The 12,339-nt window shown below is 41.0% G+C and overlaps 1 pseudogene; it reads right to left on the bottom strand.

Annotated features, from left to right (window-relative positions):
* Positions 1–11,386: 11,386 nt before the first annotated feature.
* LOC130844290 (ATP synthase-coupling factor 6, mitochondrial-like) lies at positions 11,387–11,944 on the bottom strand (annotated as a pseudogene).
* Positions 11,945–12,339: the final 395 nt, after the last annotated feature.

The following is a 12,339-nucleotide window of genomic DNA, read 5'->3' on the forward strand; positions in this document are numbered from 1 at the left end:
TTTTTATGTATCTTTTAAATTTTCAATCTTTTATTTGGAAAAATTTTCAAACATATACACAAGTAGAGATATGATGAATACCCAGGTACTCATGACCCAGCTTTAACAATGATTGACATTTTGCCAATCTTATTTCATGTCTTCCTCTCCTGTTTTTTTTCTTTTTTTAAAAATAAATTATTTATTGGCTGCATTGGGTCTTTGTTGCTGCGTTCGGGCTTTCTCTAGTTGCAGCGAGTGGGGGCTACTCTTTGTTGTGGTGCATGGGCTTCTCATTGTGGTGGCTTCTCTTGTTGTGGAGCACGGGCTCTAGATGCATGGGTTTCAGTAGTTGTAACATGTGGGCTCAATAGTTGTGGCTCATAGGCTCTAGAGTGCAGACTCAGTAGTTTTGACACGTGGGCTCAATAGTTGTGGCTCATAGGCTCTAGAGTGCAGACTCAGTAGTTGTGGCACATGGGCTTAGTTGCTCTGCAGCATGTGGGATCTTCCCAGACCAGGGCTCGAACCCGTGTCCCCTGCATTGGCAGGTGGATTCTTAACCACTGCGCCACCAGGGAAGTCCCTCCTGTTTATTTTCGAAACCTAATGACCTTTCAGTTTCCACAAGGAATCCGGTGATCCCATCTTAGCTCTAATCTTCTATGATCTCTGTGCAGCTTGGCAGCTATGGCTCACCCTTCCTTCTCTGCCCTTGTTATCTATCTCCTGGGTCTCCTTGTATCTCCTGTGACTGCTCTCAGCTTCCTGTTCTAGATTTCTGATTTGGCTCTCAAATGTTGGAATTCTCAATTCTCCTATCCTTCACCAGTTTTCCTTCCCTCTGTGCTCTCTTCCTGGGGTGGCGGGGAGAAGAGTAGGGGGTCCTGCACTCCATGGCTTAATCTGTGAGCCTGCTCTGTGTTTCTGAGCTGTCCTTTCTGTCTGTCCACTAAGTGTCTTCCCTTGGATGTTGTATGTACTTCACAAATCAAACTCAGTAATTTCTCCTCAAAACTTTTCCTTCTCCACCTCTTCTTCTGGGTTCCCCATCTCTGTTTAGACCTTCTGTAGATGCCCCATCACATAACTAGATATCTTATTTCTCTCTTCGACCCAGACCTGATCAATGCGTTCCTCTAAGTGCTAGCATCACTATTCTAAATCATATCATGCTAACCCCATCCCAAATTAGAAATCTTCTATGGCTCCACTCGGAATATATTCTAAACATTTTGGTGTGATGATGAAGCCTCTTCACCCCTCTCCTTCTAATCTCCTCTTCTATACCCTGTCCTCCAAATAAATGGCCCTGCTTGTTTTCCTCCTAATGCACCACATGCTTTCACGTAGCTTTGTCTCATGCCGATCACTTTTATTTTTTAAGATGAAAAAAGTGTGGTTCTGGTTCTCAAATACTGATTTCAAAGTGTCCCTTCCATCGTTCTTGAATCCCCCTTGCCCTTCTGAGGTTCTTGCTGACATTTGAATTTGTTGTTCCTGCCAAAGGAAACACTCAACATGGTATTTAATTTTTTGAGCAGTCTCATTAGAGTTTCTCTTTTCAAAAGAAATGAGGCAATGAGGTATTGTCTCCATAGAAATGCTGGCCGTGTAAAGTTTCTGACTCTTCTGTAGGACTTTGAGTGCCCCCAAGGCAGGAATGATGTGCTACTCATCTCTTTATGTATCCCCAGTGCCTGGCATGTAGGAAATAGTGTTTGTTTGAATTTCCTCTCAATCAGCCTTGGGACGAGGAAATAAGACCTGGAGAGGGCACACATGCTGCCGGCCAATTGTGGAGAAAGCTGCCAAACACACGATCCATGAGCTGAGCGGCTGAGGTCACCCACTCCCTGCAGTGAGGGCCTCCAAGCCAGTCAGATGTCAGTTGCATTTGCAAAGCTAGGAGTTCAGGTGGAAGGTTGGATTTTTCTTCATTAAACTTGTCATTCCCCAAGGTGGGGCTCTGACAGGAACCCAGTGAGATGTCAAGCTGAGACAGCTGTTGCCAAACCTGGTGGAGGCATTTCCGACAGCCGGGGATACAGCTGCTGCCTCAGACTTCATGGGAAACATCCTTTTCTTCTCAAAGGACATCAAAACGCTTAACAAATAAGCAGCAATAGTGTGATGGAGACAGAATTGGACCAGAGTCAGATCACGTGGATTTGAGTCTCCACTGGTTCTTATTAGCTGTGTGACTTTAAGCAAATTATGTCACCCCTCTGAGCCTCACTGTCCTCACTCATAATACTGGTTGCTGTGAAGATTGGATGAGATAATGTATATGTAAATGTTTTATAAGTTGTAGGTCACTGTTCAAATATTAGGTAAAATTAGAATACATTAAAATTACGTTCAGTCTTCATAACACACACACACATTAATTATAGAATAGTTAAGTTGATATGTATTTGCTCACTGTCTATTACATGTCCAGCTCTCTGCTTGGAACTGTGATAGACAGAGAAGTTTATACAAGTCAGTTTTCTGACTTTGAGAAATTTATAATCTAGTTGGGAGAAGAGAACAATTTATTTCTCCCCATGTTTCTACACAGGGGAAGAAATTTCTCGACAACCAAGGTAGAACATTTCTATCTCCTTTCTTCTTCCTAAGAGAGGGAGAGTAACCTACATGGTTGGTAAGCTTGGGCAAAGGCACTAAGCATGGTGGTTCAGCATGTTTTTTTCTTCTCTCTTCTGAACTAGTTGATCACTGGGAATGCATGCTTTCTCTACTCTTTGCCACAATGTAAGGTTTGAGGTGGCATGGGTTGGGTGAGAGCAGAGGTTGTGCAGATTTCTCTGTGATTGGATGGGTAGGTTAAGTTCTGGGGGAGAGTATTAGAAAGTGCATGGTATCTTGACACGTAATACCAGTTCTTAGCCTTGATTCCATCCTAAGGTATGTTTCTTTATTTAAACCTTTGACATCTAAATCTCCTCCCATGTGGGGGGAAGCACCTGCCACTGACTCTCAGGGTTTTAACCTATCTCATGATCTAACCACCTCTCCAGGTTTAGATTATTTAAATTAGACCAGTGCCATAGGAATTCTGCAAATCTCTCCAGGTGGGCTTGCCACTCCAAGTCCTACAGAGCACTTCAGAATGTACTCCAAATCTGATTCTCTTCCATATGTCCAATCAATGTGAGTTGATAAGGTGCTTCCGTATCTTTGGCTTTGAACTCTGTCAGGTGTGGTTTTCTTTTTGTTTAGCCTGCTTGGGGTTTGTTGAGATTCTTGGATCTGTCACTTAATGTTTTTCACCAAATTTGGGAGGTTTTTGGCCATTATCTTCCAATATTTTTTTCTGTCCTGTATCAGTCATGGTTCTACCAGAGAAACAGATCAGTAGGATATATAGAAGGATATGTGTCAAGTAGGATGAGTGTGTAAAAAAATTTATTGCAAGGAATATTGGCTTACATGGTGTGGGGGCTGGCTAGGCAAGTTTGAGACTTGCAGGGCAGGCTGTCAGGAAGGGCAGGCTGGGACTTCTCGGGGAGGAACTGATGCTGAAGTCCACAGGTAAAATATATATTTTTTTCCCTCAGGGAAACCTCAGCTCTGTTGTTAAAACTTTTTAACAACAGACCCATCCAGATTATTCAGGATAATGTCCTTTATGTAAAGTCAACTGATTATAGATGGTAATCACATCTAAAAAATACCTTCACAGCAACACTAGTGTTTGATGGAATAACTGGGTATAATTTTTAATAACAATAAAAATATTTAATGCATGTGCAGTTTAAAGAGTGACAAGGAAATGAACTGGATAGGACATGTCACTATCGAGTTTGAAATAGAATATTAGTAATTTGAAGCCCTATGAGCCTTTTTTTTTCCCCAGGTGCATCCCCCCTCCCTGCTATATGGAAAGTTTAAAATATGTAAAACAATACTATACGTTGTTGTGTAGGAGTATAAAAACATGCATACAAAGATAAACACCAAGTGAAGACAGCAGTTACCTCTGGAAGGAAGGAGAATGGAATTGGACAGGGGTATATTTGTAATGTTTCATTTAAAAAAATGGTGTCAAGCAAATGGGGCAAAATGTTAAGATCTGGCTAAGTGTTTGCTACATTATTCTCAGAGTGTATAAAGGCAAAATAGCACAAGGGGTTGAGTGCACAAGCTCTAGGGCCAAAGTGGTTTAGATTCATTTTTCGCTGCTTAAATTACTAACTGTAGAAGTTGTACAAATGACTTAGCCTCTCTGCAACTCAGTTTTTCTTATCTGTAAAATGGAGATCATAATAATACTTTATGGTACTGCTGTGAAGACTGCCTTAATTAGTTTAGGGAAAACACTGGAACGCTCTTTGGTATATAATGAGCATGCAATAAATGTTAATTAGCAGCAGTAATAAGTTTCACATATTTCATAAACATTTCTTAAGAAACTGCAAACACACACACACACACACATACACACACATGGACCCAAATCTCTAAACTGCAGGATCACATTCATTTATTTGAAACTCCTGGGGCAGATGTTTCATATTTCAGAACTTTATATTACTTATTATGCAACATCACTAGTAGGGCCTGGGTCAACATGCCCTAATCAAACATATTATTATTTCTGCAATAAAAATTATGAGTATTGATTAAGTAAGATACATAAAGACTCTAAAAAGCTTCATGTTGGTTCAGGTCAAGTTTTACCACCAAGTGAATTTGCTGTCAACTTCCCCAAAACTTTCAGTTTTCAGAATGTTTTGGGATCTGTAATTGCATTTAAAGGATCATGGACCTTTACTGTACTGTATCTACCTTATGAGTACCAGTTTGTCTGTAAAAAGAATGCGGCAGCTATACATATTGAAATGGAAAGCTACAGGATATGTTAAGTAATAATACTATATGTTAGAATATGTGGCAACTGGTCAAACAATATGTATTATATGATTGTTGTTACATTTACAGAAAGAGACTTCCACATTTTCTTACATATACAGGATAAATGCATTGAAGGGAGACTAGAAAAACACCCGCTGTTATGAAAGTCAGGTCGGCTGCTTGCCAGTCGAAAGCCAATGTGAGGCAAGGTTGGTGGAAAGGAAAGTTTGCTTTACTTTGGAGGCCAGCAATTGGGGGAGAGGGCGAACTTGTGTCCAAAGGCTGCTTCCCCACTGACAAGTGTGCTAGAGCTTTTATAGGAGAGTTTCAGGGGTGCACAGGCAGAGGGATGGGGCCACGCACAAAACAGCACAGTCAGTTCTGACAATCACCTTGAAATTAGTCATGAGGGGGTCTGATTAGCATCATCCTGATTGTTTTAAGTACAGTTCATCTTCAGTTCCAGGCATGGTTTGTTCCCATTTCTTTGAGGCCAGTTCTCAGAATTGTGCAAGATGGAACAGATTATGTCAGGGCTACAGTCTGGTCATCGTGCAGTGAACTTCCTCCGCCTGGTGGGGGTTTTAGTATCTACAAAACAGCTCAAAGGATATGGCTCAGGATATTATCTATTGTCCTTGAGGAAGAACTAAAGGTCCTTGACTTTGCTTAATGACTAAAATATTATTATTTTGTCCTGTTTGACTGCTTTTCCTTTGCTTCTGCATTTTCTCATTTCTCTGATTAAATTCATTCTCTGACTGAAGTTTTTCTACAGACAAAAGGCAGGCAGAGGACATGGCAGGGATGCAGGGGGGACCATAGAGTCCCACTCTGTATCACCGCCAAACTGGTGAGAGTGGTCACCTCTGGAGACAGGAGTGGGAGAGGCTAGAGGTGGGGCTACCACATTGTCCTCTGCACACATCTGAAGTTTTTGAGTCTTTCATAAAAAGGTGTTCACTTATATTCGAGTAGTAAAAATGGAAAAAAAAACTGCTTAGAAAAGTAAATTGAGACAATATTGTGGGGAACCTGAGAAATTTTTCTTTAAATAAATGAATGTAAGAAACAGTGGATGTTTTTGAGTAGATTAGTAACAGCAGCCTCAGCAGAGAAGTACGTGGTAACTATAAGGTTAGGATTTAAGTATGGAAAGGAGAAATACCCCAGGATCAGTTTGTGAAAATTTTCCACTTGAGTTCCAGCCTCAGGCTCAGAATAGTAATACTCTGGACTCCTGTCCCCAGTGTTTGTAATTCATGAAGAACCCAAGAGATGACCTGTGATAACAGCAGAAATGACCCTAGAGGGCTTCTTAGCCTCTACCAGAGACCCATAATGTTTCTGTGTCACAGAAAGCAAGGGGAAAGAGAATTTCATTAAGGAGTTAGTCAACAAGGTCACATGGTGCTTCCATTCCTGCTTCTATCTCACCGATTCTCCGAACAGCAGCCACAGCAATCTTTGAAAATCACAGGCTTGGTTGTGCACAACTTCCATAGTTTCTCTAGGATCTTTCTAAGTAGAGCTGGTGAGGAAGAGCTCTCAGTTCCTTTCTGGTTGTAAGCCTAGAGCTCCCTTGGGTCATATTTCCCCTCCCTTCCCCTGCTTGGAGAAGCTGGCTCCAGAAAGAGATGCTGAAAAAGCAGAGAGCATCAGAAATGAGAAACAGAGAGAAGGAGGACTAACAGTATTTAAGTCCCAAAATCCAATCTCACTTTGAGGCCTGGTATGCCATTAATTCTTTTTTTTTTTGGCCGCACCACGCGGCATGTGGGATCTTAGTTCCCTCACCGGAGATTGAACCCGTGTCTTCTGCATTGGAAGCATAGAGTCTTAACCACTAGACCACCAGGGAAGTCTGCCATCAGCTCTTTTTGAATTTGGTTAACATTTTTGCCCATGCTGGTCTGAGTTGGATTTCTATCTCTTGGAGCCCAAAGAATCTTGAATAATACACTCCCCTTCAGTGCTGGATTTCCTAGAGCATTTAACTGGGGCTCAATTTGAATTGTTCTTCTGGTGAGGTTTATGAGGGTTTATGGGACCTAAAGTCTTTATGTCTGCCTTATACAAACACAGAATTCTGCATAGCTGAAGGGGGAAGTAGTTGGAGGTGACTCAAAGAGTCATGACATTTATATCCTAAAAGACATCTTGTCGCTGTGGTAGTCATTGGGCTGCTTTACCATTATTCCAGTTCCCCTTTCAGTCATCACTCCCCTTGACATTGGATGCAGCCATGTGATTTGATCTGATGAATGGAATGCAAATGGAAGTGACATGGGAGATCTCCAGACAGAATCTTCAAGAGGTTGTGTGCAATCTGCATGTTCCCTTCCTGCTACACTGGAGATGGTGGACACACATCTTGAGATACAACTTTATCATCTGAGTGATTATGGTGGGCTGAGACCTCCTGCCAACCCACTTTTGGTCATGTAGGTGAGAAAGAAATATTAAGTCACTGAAATTTTGGGGTTGCTATTGCCATAAAACCTAGCCTATCCTGATTGATATATATATCCTCATATCCTATCCTGATTGCCATAAAACCTATCCTATCCTCACTCAAATAACTGAGTATTATAATTCTGGAAGACTTTGACTTTGGACTTGAGAATCTATAATGAACATAATTATGGGGAGAGTGGAAGTAAAGTTCTCAACTGATGTCTAGAAGAATTATTCCTCACAACTACCTCAGATTTTGTAGACCTTGCTCTACAGTTTTGGTAAAGTCTGCTAATTACTCCTCTCAAATCCATTAAAAATATATATATATATTTATTTATTTGTTGGCTGTGTTGGGTCTTCATTGTTGTGCACAGACTTTCTCTAGTTGTGGTGAGTGGGGGCTACTCTTCATTGCGGTGCATGGGCTTCTCATTGTGGTGGCTCCTCTGGTTGTGGAGCAGAGGCTTCAGTAGTTGTGGCACATGGGCTCAGTAGTTGTGACTCGTGGGCTCTAGAGTGACGTTCAGTAGTTGTGGTGCATGGGCTTAGCTGCTCCATGGCATGTGGGATCTTCCCCGACCAGGAATTGAACCTGTGTCCCCTGCATTGGCAGGCAGATTCTTAACCACTGCACCACCAGGGAAGCCCCTCAAATCTATTTTAAAGCTCTAGATAAAGGTTTTATTTTGCTGTATTTTTTCAAAGTCTGTTATTGTTGGTGACCTCTGATCCTTATTAAACATTCTTCATTAACTCCTCAAGTACAATTCAACCTAGGTACACTCAAAAGAGAAGCCATTTGATTTTTATAAATGGAAACCCCCTAGCTCTCAAAATTCCACTTTTACTTATGTGGTTTGCTGTATTTTCCTTCAGTCTTTGTGCCAGTCTCATTTTAAAGAAAATTCTTGTTTGGGTTTCCAGGACAGAATTTTATATACAGAACAAATTGACTCTAGGCATATTTACTACATTATTTGTTAGAGGTAAGCCATGCAAAGGAGATTTCTGATGGATCTGAGGTAAGTTATAATCACCAGGCTTAAGGGGCATTTGCAATCATATGCTAACTTACAGTGCATTGCTAGTTCTCACATCTTATGTGTCTATGTACAATCACTGTATAAGGTCACCTTATGATAATTAGAATTTCTCTATTTTTTGCAGTTGTACTGTCTAATTCAAATTGAGGTTCTTCAGTTTTCCCAAATTTGATACATAGATATTGGTATTTATCTTATTTATTGTTGCTTCCATAGGAGGAGATATGAATACTTAAGTAATATCTAGAGGCAAAGATGCTGGAAGCACCTAAATCTACCTAGATACTTTTTGATGACTGTGAGCATGTTAACAATATGTCACAAGATCCCACAAGAAGGTGAAATCATCAGATGAGACCCTTGGAAAGTAGTAGCTGCAGCTTGGAGGTGACGTTAAAATTTGTAGATGGTTCAGTGTGTGTGGTGTGTGTGTGTGTGCTCACGCACATGCATCTTGAACTTAGAGCTGGGTTTGATCAGTCACACTGTCAGTCACATGATACTAGGTGCTATCACAAAGCTGACAAAATTCTTATGATTCTGTGAGCCAAACTGCTCTTGGTCTCTTTAATCATCCAAGGAACCCAGGGAGGCCACAGCTAGAAGGGGGAAAGGAAATTGCAGAGGTGGTAGCATTAATCACTGTGCAGAATGGTCTTGTGCAGAAATCTGGCAAGAATAATATTATTGACCTCCATTGGTCTGTCACTCTGAGTATCATGAGCTTAATACAGACATGACATTATGGCTGATTCTAAAAAATCTGTATGTTAATACCCCTAACGAATTCAGAATTGATGGAAATAGTCTTGTATCCTAATGAGTCTCAAACTGTAAATAAATATGGATGCTTATTTTCCCAGAACAGGAGGGTAAGTGTCATCCTGGGTGCTGATGATATGGATTTAAAGTCATGGTCAAAGAGTGACCTCAGTAATTGCTTCTGAATAATTAACCATTGTCAGTGCTTTTGTTGCAAAGTATTCCAAAGCTAATGTCACTACCATTAGCAGATATTTCCCAAAATTGATTTAAATAAATAATAAAACAAAAACAACAATCACAATAAAACTGGACCCATGTCCATATAACAAGTCCAGCTATTCAGGTTTCTTGGGTCTAATTCATTTGGCCAAATCCACTGGGAAGTCACATGATTCACTGATCTATTACTGAGAGTTTTTAATAAGCATTGGGGTGACGGTTAACATCTGCTTTGGATATTTCCTATTTCAAAATAATCTCAACCATGCTTTGTGGGACATGACTTTGTGTGGCAGGATCCAGGCCACTTCCTGAAGAAAAAAATAATTTTGCTGGTAGGTTCATCTCTGTGGGAAAAGGGTAACTTTTGATTCAGGTGGAGATCCTGGCTAGGTACCTCAATTTTTAAAGTAAGGCAAGGACATTACTACCTGTGCAATTATGTTCTCATGCAGTGGTATGCTGGAGATGGTTCTCTCTGGCTTGTGTGTACACATCTCTTTCCATATCCATGGTCAGTGATGTCAAGTTGGTAGCTTAAAATTGGTCAGAGCAGGAGTATTTACACCAGTGGTTCTCAATGAGGGTAATTTTGCCCCCTGGGGGACACTTGGCAATCTCTAGAGACAGTTTTTGTTGTCACAACTAGGGGGTTGCTAGTGACATCTAGTGGGTAGAAGCCAGGGATACTGTTCAATAGCCTACAATGCAAAAGACACCTCCCCACCCCTCAAAAATTATCCAGCCCAAAATGTCAATAGTGCTGACGGTGAGGAACTGTGATTTATACCATGCAAATTGGAAAATACAAGTGTGGAATTTTTTTTTTTTTTAGTGCTGGTTTATCAAACACCAGCCCCCAAAATGAATTCTTACTCCTTCATTACTGTACAATCTCTAATTTCTATCAGAAGCTGGCTAGGAGAAGTGATGTTCTTTGGAAGACTGAAAGCTGTGTTCTCCCGGGGTAATCATATAGGGCAGAGGTTGGCAACCTTTTTTTCTGTAAATGGCAGATAGTAAATATTTTAGGCTTTGTGGACCACATGGTCTCTGTTGCAAATACTTATCTCATCCATTACAGTGTAAAAGCATTCATAGACAATATGTAAATTGTATGAGGATGGCTGTGCTCCAATAAAACTATTTACAAGGCAAGTCACAAAGTTTGCCTCTGACTTAGACTATTAGCTTAGCCCCATTTTAAAACTGCCTTCACTGAGGCTTTATTTTGATATTATACCTTCAGCTTTTATTAATTTATAAGACATTACCAAATTCTGTTTGCTGCAACAATTGGTACAAAAAGAAGACATTGAGAACATTTTCCACTGGGTCATTATATACTTTATCCTTAAAATCCCACAGGAAAAATTTCTGAAAATGCTTGGCTTCCCATTGAGGAACTAATTATGCTTACTTTTTTCCTGATTTTACTTTGTACACTAGGAAGCTCAAAACAATATTGATATTCACCTATAGCAATAGTACCCAACTTGCCTATTCGGCCTAATGAGAATCAGCTTGCAGGTGCTTTAAAGCATACAGGTGGCTGAGCTCTACTCCAGGTCTCCCCAATCGCAGTCTTCACAGGGGGACCCTAGATCAGTGCTTCAAAAACTTTATGTACATGCACCTGGGAATCCTGCTAAAAGGCAGATTCTGATCCAAAAGGTCTGGGATAGGGTCTGAGATTGTGCATTTCTGAAAAGTTCCCAGGTGATGTTGATGCTGTTGGTCTTGAGACCACAGTTTGAGCAGCAAGGCCCTGTAATATCAATAGTATTTTGGTAACACATTTTCCCCAGACGATTCTTACCATGGAATTCTGTCTCAACTATGATTCTCCTTTTGTGTTCTGGTTTCTGCTTTTATAACTTGAAATTTCATTATGTATGTTCTTACTTTAAGTCCTATAAATCTCTTGGAGGGGGTGATATGGGGGATAGAAATAAATCTAAGATGAATAACTTTGGACGCACTTTTTTTTTTTAAGTGTAGTCTGATACTAATTAGTTGTACAAATGAATCTATACTTAATAAGCAAGATTAATTTTATGCTATTTCTTCAGGACTGGGTTTTTTTTGATGCTTTCAAATTTGGGATCGTCAAATTTGAAGTTAAGGAACATATTCGTGTCTACTTTACCTTAAACATGGTAAAGCTTAGAAAAGCTCCCTCTCCAGCTTTTGCTGATTCTCTGGGCCAAGAAGGTCCTCAAGATGCTGGTTGCTTAGATTTATACTCTCTAATCTTGTCCACGAAAAGTTTCTGTACAAGATCAAGCCCCTTATTAAATGCTACTGCTGTAACACCCACGATCTTCCGCAAACAGACTGAGATCACCAACCGAACGACAGCTGAACCTGAAAACCTCTGAAAAATCACTGAGATACTGGTACTTGCATAGAGACTCTATGGTCCTGAGAGCCAGCCGGAGTGGCCACACTTCTACTTCCGGCCCTGACTCCACCCCTACCAGTCGACCTGCCTCGCAGGGCATCATGGGGTCCCTCTTCAATGGGATGAAGCTCACGGGACGGGAAGCTTCTCCGACGCCATGGGCACAGCGTTGTCCTGGATGCGCTTTTAAAACATACACTTCTTCAGCGTACATTTGGGAATTAATAGTTTTTGTGTTCACCGTTTTGTATGAGCATAAAGATTTGTAAGAGTCATGCCATTTCGTGGGAAGGAGATCATAGTATTTCTACTTCCTTCTCCTTCCTGACGGTGGAACTTTAGGATGAAAATGGCTAAGTTCAGCGTGCCTTTTCACTCTCGTTCTGTTTCCCCTTGAAGCCCTTGGCAACTGGCAAGAGGTAGCAAAGGGGCCAGTGGACCGTGTTGAATGGCAGAGGGTGGACCTTTGGGCTCCATGTGAAGTCTGTGAGCCCCAGATTGAACAGCTCCCTTGGCTGTTGACGTATTTGCAAGTGTCTCCTGGAGATGTGAGCCGAAGCAGAGAGGACGCTGTGCACCAAAGACTTTTGGACACCACGCTCTGGCCTC

The sequence above is a fragment of the Hippopotamus amphibius genome, chromosome 2 (assembly GCF_030028045.1).
Source record: "Hippopotamus amphibius kiboko isolate mHipAmp2 chromosome 2, mHipAmp2.hap2, whole genome shotgun sequence".
NCBI classification, from domain to species: Eukaryota; Metazoa; Chordata; class Mammalia; order Artiodactyla; family Hippopotamidae; genus Hippopotamus; species Hippopotamus amphibius.